Raw genomic sequence first — 6,159 nt, forward strand, 5'->3', positions numbered from 1 at the left:
GTTATGGAGTTTTGTTGCATTTTTATTACTCTTAATTTTTTTCAAGGAATCTTATTAGAATGCAATTATAAAAAGATGGGGAAGTCCTTTAATTATTTAATAATGTGGCTGATAAAGGCAAGCAAACCACCCATTTTTTCAGGCAGCTAAGCCACTTGAAAAAAAACTATGTTTTGAATAGATTGAAAAGGTGACTGAACAATGAGAAATGAATGGCAAAAGACCAGGTATAAATGGTGTTCTACGTGATCATTTATGAATTGGAGGAGATGGGTTAAGTCAGATATGGCAAGCTGACTTTGCTTAAAAAATAAATAAATAAAGGGGGGTGATCCTGAGAAAAGGACACAAACCAATATATCCAGAAAAGTGGGTCCATTGTGGATCCAGTGCTTTCAGTTCAATTCATCAGGTATTCAAGGAAAGGAAAGTGTTTGATTAAAATATAATGTTTACACTTTTTAAAAGAACTAATCCGAGAGATTCTCTGGGCTGCAGTGAAAACATTTGGTGTTCTTGATAAATTTTAAATTTATTTGCATGGTACAACTGTGTTTGCAATTTAGGAAACAGAGCATGAATAGAAAGAAAAATCTCTGCTATGACATCAGCATGGAATGAATGTGGGGAGATGCATTATTCCTATTTTTCTTTAATTTGGCTGTAGAATAATTGGTACTGAGCAACCCCCTAATTGGGGCCAAGTTCCAAAGATAGGATGTCTAATGGGAATGGAAATTAATGACATCCAAGAATAGAGGAGAATGCTAAGCCTAATGCCCTGGAGTTCAGGGACTGAGTAATCTCTGTCCTAGATATCTGAAAATTGACACTTGCAATCAAAGGTCTGATGACATATTCATTCAGCAATGTTTGTTAAGTTGGGGCTTGGTATCATCTAAGAGAGAATAGCAAATACAGTGAACCCCTTTTTTTCTAAGGAGCGGCAAGGAAGGGAGTGATCAGAGCAAGTAGAGGCTCATTAGTCTGACCTTAATAGCATGCAAGGCTTTTTAACATCCTTTTTTTTAAGGAAACAATAATTACAGGGACATAAGTAGGAAATGGTTTAGTAGGCGACATTGGTTTATTAAAGGTAGATGTAATCAAACTAATTATATCTTTAATAAATTTCTGGACAAATGAAAATGCAGTAGATCGACAGTCCTGGGTCCTTTGCAATACAGTGTCACAAAGGATTCATAAAAATAGAAGGGGGCCTACTTGCCTCAAGAACTGGTAAAGATGCAAGTTTGCTCTGAAATGTTTAGTGCTTCCTGTATATCACCTTTTGTTTTGTTCAGATTCAGGTTTAACGGTATGCTGGTCTCACTCAGGTACTGGAATGGTTAGAAAATATAATCATGCAGTGCAACCCTTAGATATGGATGTGGTGATTTGCACTATTTTGGTTGCCAGTCCATTTACCATATTAACTCTAATCCAAAACGAGGTCCCCCCCCCCAAATTCAGTGAGTTTGGTGGCAGCCTCATCTTGGATTTGAGTTCTGGCCCAGGGCAGGCAGCTGTTGTAGTACCAGTTCTAGGCCTGGAACTGGAGCTACCACTTACCCCAGCCTGAGGTGGCTTGTGTGATGGGTAAGGGGCACATTGTGGGGGGAGTGGATGTGGGCAAACAGTGTGGGGGAAAATGGTAGGATGGTAGGGATGCAGTGGCAGGGCAGCTGCTCCAACTCTAGCTCTTGCCTTGGCTCAGCCCAGAGCTATTTTTTCTGCTGCTGCCTGGCCACTTACTGTAAAACTCCTTGTATCGTTTGATGGACATAGGTACCAAATTTAACCGAGAGATTTTGAAAGGAGGAAGCAATTTTTGCTACCCAGTTGCTGAAATCCTAGTTTTTCTATCTACTCTGCATCTTTAATTTCAACTTCTTGTGTTAGAAACTTGGCATCTTAAAGCAAGCGTTCAGAACATCACATAATGCAGTCTGGAGTGGCAAAATGACCACAAGTATAAACAGTGATATGAAGTGACGAAAGCTTGTTAAAATTCTATTGCTTTGACTGTATAAGGTAAAAGAATTATGTGATTTTTTTTTCTTTTTTTTTTTTTTTTTTGACAGGCAGCACAAAAAAGCCCCTCTATATATAAATTTAGATCTATCTATCTAGCTATCTATAGCTTATAAAATTCAAACTTAAAATAACAATCAGTAGTATATTCAGCTTGCATGCCTAATTTCTCAGGTTTACAATCTAGCCACTTTGGGAGGTTTCTTTATATATCCTTTATTAATGCTGATGGCCATGTGCCTCGAGTGGTTTAAAAAAATGCACTTTGTTTTCAACGAATGCTGTTGCATGTTCTTTCTGTAAAGTGGAATGTTATAGTTAACTTTTTTGTTTTTGCCTGTGCTTCAGGTGTGCACGCAAAAATAAAACATGCAAATCTTTGCAATTCCTCCATATACATAATCATTTCATAGTAGTTTTTAAATATCGTGTAGTTAAGAAATTTAAGAAACTTGGAGTACAATAATTTCTGTAGCACTATAAAATGTGAATCTTCCTATAGCATTGGAGTGACTGGGTAGCAACAGTATGGTTAGTTTATTTGGCTTCCTCTGGATAATTGAGGTCAGTTAATGAAAATCTCAGTCTTTCATCCATTATTTCTTTATAGAGAAAAGCAGAATATTAGTTAAAGTATTACTTCTCTCAACATAGGACCATGACAAAACCCACTTACAGTAATAGTTCAAATCAGCATTTAGCTTGTATGTCTGCTTGTGAGCTTTTAAGGTTGTTTATGAAACTTTCCCATGATCACAGGTTTTAAAATATAAGTAGAACTGTCAAGTATTTTGTACTTTATCATATAGGATTGCTGACATTTTATGACTAAAATGTCTACTCCTTTTATGATGGAGTATAGAGGTTTAGCTGGACACTGACAGTCAATCCATCATATCAGGCTGCCTAACCTTGCAGTAAATGAACAATAAAAGTCCATTATTTGTATTGAGAATTTTTGAGGTGGTGCATGAAGAGTGCAGCCGTGTGCTTGGAAAATAGCTTTTGAAGTTCTTCCTTGAATGTCTGTCACCATAGTTTAGATGCTATTTTATATTTTACATTAAAAGCTATTTTTTGTATATGCCAAAGTTTTAACACTGAAAAGGGAAAGGAAGATATCTGCTTGTTCCTATTTTTGGCTTCTCTAACAAAAAAATTACAAAGCACTTTATCAGGTAAAAAATTACAAAGTACAAAAGTGGTAGCCTGGAGCTCAGGGCTGGGCTGTATGTCCACATTGGCATTCCCCAGATGAGCTGCGACTCTGTCCCATGCCCATCCTGCCCCGGCTGGGCAGCTGTTGCCCCAGCCCCACTCCTCCCTCACCACGGGGGCATTGATCTGCTCTCCCCATGCTCCTTCCCCTCCTCCTTCCACCACACCAGACTTACCAGCTGTATGCAGCTGGACCGAGCGTTGTAAAGTCGAAACAGGGCATCAATTTATAAACATAGTAAGTGCCATTCTTCATAACTCAAAGTTGTAAGTCAAGGACTGGCTGTACTTCTTTGGCAGAGACTTCTAGTGGCAAAGGCCAGAGGTTAGGGGCTGGAACTTCCAGTTCCAATGGTGACCAGGGCGGCAGGATGCCTATCAAGGGGCAGACTACGTTAGCAGCCCTTGACAGCTCACCAGAACTTGTTGCCTAACCCTGACTTAGGCTGTCTGCACTAGGGAAGTCTTTTGTTCAAAACTGTATATCGTTTACCTTTGTCAGCTGCACTGGCATAGTTAACATTAGCATTGTTATGAGCTGTACTGTGGGTCAGCCAATATGTCAATCATTTTCTTCTTTTTTTCCCGTCATAGACAGACAGGCACATTGTTGGAAAATGCTGTCTGCAGATGGTCTGTACACACTGTGTTCCAGTTGTTAAATCTGTTTTTTTCTGGATTAGTATGTTGGTGTGAAAAAGTCAGAAAATATTCATAAAGTGGGCCTCGAGGCCTAAACTGAAAAAGAGTATGTATTAAGCATTGCTGAATGGAACCTTTAGTTTGTAACATAATACATTTTCAGGCAAACTTCACTTTTTTGGCTTGTAAACATACAACTCCCCTGACAGGGTTGTTTAAATTATGATAAATAGGATATTTCATGTTGTTATATAATGCTTGTAATACACATCCTTAATGTTACTCACGTGCACCTGAGGTGGGCATGGATACTACACCATCACTCCATTCTTCAATATGTTTTATTCCTTAATCTGTATTCAGTTAAAAGCTGTATGGTGGTTTAAAGGGGTGTGGTTTGTTTGTTTCAGGTTTCCTAATAATTAAGTTCAGTTGCAGAGAGATTTTTTGGGGGGTGTTTTCCTGCTTAATCCAAGAAATATTCAGAGGTTAAGTGCCTTTGTTTTTTTCCAAAAAAAAAAGACTGTAAACTGTGTTCGTTGTGTATGGTGCTGCATTCTCAAAACTTTGAAAATGTAAATTTTGAAATCAGCAGTCACATAGTTCCTGTATTCTTTCTGTCGTCTCCTGTTATTTCCTGCTAGTGCATTCTAGGATTAAATTCACTCTTCTGTTAGCCTCTCTAACTTTCAAAAAGTCTAAATTCAGGGCACAAAGCAGTCACAAGATACTGATATTGTGAGGAAGTACGCAGTATGGTTTGACCTAAGTTCAACCTTGCCAAGCTAATTATTTTTGTTTGTTGGTTGGTTTAAAACAAGGCTTTAAAACGGCATCTTTCCTGCTAGAGAACTAAGATTTTTGTCATTGCAGACTTTAATGAGACATCTGGCTAATATCAGTTGATAGGTGCCATTAAGGAAAAAGTCATTAATTGCATCATAAGTTTATCACTATTGGCTATTAGTTGTGTGTGGATTATAAAATATAATGGTGTTCTGCCCACACTAGAAATCAGTTGACAAACTTTCTTTGTTTATGTGAGCTTTCCCCATGATTTGGTTAAAGATCTGGTTTCTTTCCTGAATAATATTTCTTGGGCAGAAAATAGCAGTAGCTGTTCATTGCTCCCTAGAGACATTGTCAAAGAGCAAGGGATATATTTCAAAAAAAAAAAAAGGCAGGTAAATGGATGAAGAAAGGAGATAAACTGGAGGACATAATTTATATGCTATAATCTTCAGGATGAGAAAACAAATTCACTTTAATTATGGAGGGAAGTGGCTTTTGTTGAAGGGATAGCTTGGGGTTTTGTTTGTTGAACAACCTTAAACTTTTGGACACTTTCAGGCAGAAGTTGTGAGCCTTGTGGTTGGAAATTCAGTTGTCAGTTGCAGTAAAAGCCTAGTGCAGGTACTGTAATGCATATCTTAATTTGAACCTCAGCGTGTGAAATTGAATGTGTTTAGACACAAATTGGAAACCTAGGTCGTGGTGTTGCATGTACCAGCCTTAAAAACATTGTAGAATACACGGCTTCTTTGTTTTAAATTAGAAGATTTCTTTGATTGAATTGCTATAGCATACTATTGTGCACATTCATTTTGTTTGTTTTTAAACAATGGCCCTAAACTCTTAACTGCAGAGAATGCTGGCCAATAAAAATTCTCAAGGTTCGGTATTTTTTAAAAATAGTTTTTAGCGTAGCGGCTGTATTTCTGTGACAAGAACCTAGTAACTCTGCTGCATGGATTGATTACAAACATTCTATCTCCATGCTTGGGTAAACTCCATCAAAAGCACATTATACTCCCACTTCTGTGGCCAGCTGCCTAATTGTATCTGCTATAGCCACACGCTGTTGGAACATGATACCAGCAAAGAGCAAAAAATGATAAATTACTCACTGCAGGTGATAGTGATGATGATAATTTTTAATTTCCTTTTTCCTAAGTGAATTTGTAAGGTTGTCTTTACCAGCTCTGATAGGGTCTGAAGCAGTTGTGTGTGTAAGAATCAGCTGAGATTAATTTTCTTTAAAGGAAAAGGCACATTATATAAAATGCTTAAAAAATATATTGTTATTTTGTTTCCTTTCATTTCAGTTACTTAAGATTGATGGATAAATGAAAGAATTATGCATTAGGCATTTTACTGCTGCATGTCATGTGTTAGCTTTTTAGTATCTTAATGTATGTAAAAAAAAAAAAAAGGACATTGAATGAAAATTACTACTCTCCCTGTAGCAATTAAGTAAAATAGCTT

At 37.3% G+C, this 6,159-nt stretch overlaps 1 protein-coding gene across 2 annotated transcripts in view; it reads left to right on the forward strand.

Annotated features, from left to right (window-relative positions):
• The window catches only part of PRMT3 (protein arginine methyltransferase 3), a 167,424-nt gene that overhangs the window by 125,948 nt on the left and 35,317 nt on the right, over positions 1 to 6,159 (forward strand). The gene's annotated exons all lie outside the window — the stretch shown is intronic.

The sequence above is a fragment of the Gavialis gangeticus genome, unplaced genomic scaffold (genome assembly GCF_001723915.1).
Source record: "Gavialis gangeticus isolate Ggan-Ray unplaced genomic scaffold, GavGan_comp1, whole genome shotgun sequence".
In the NCBI taxonomy this organism is placed as follows: domain Eukaryota; kingdom Metazoa; phylum Chordata; order Crocodylia; family Gavialidae; genus Gavialis; species Gavialis gangeticus.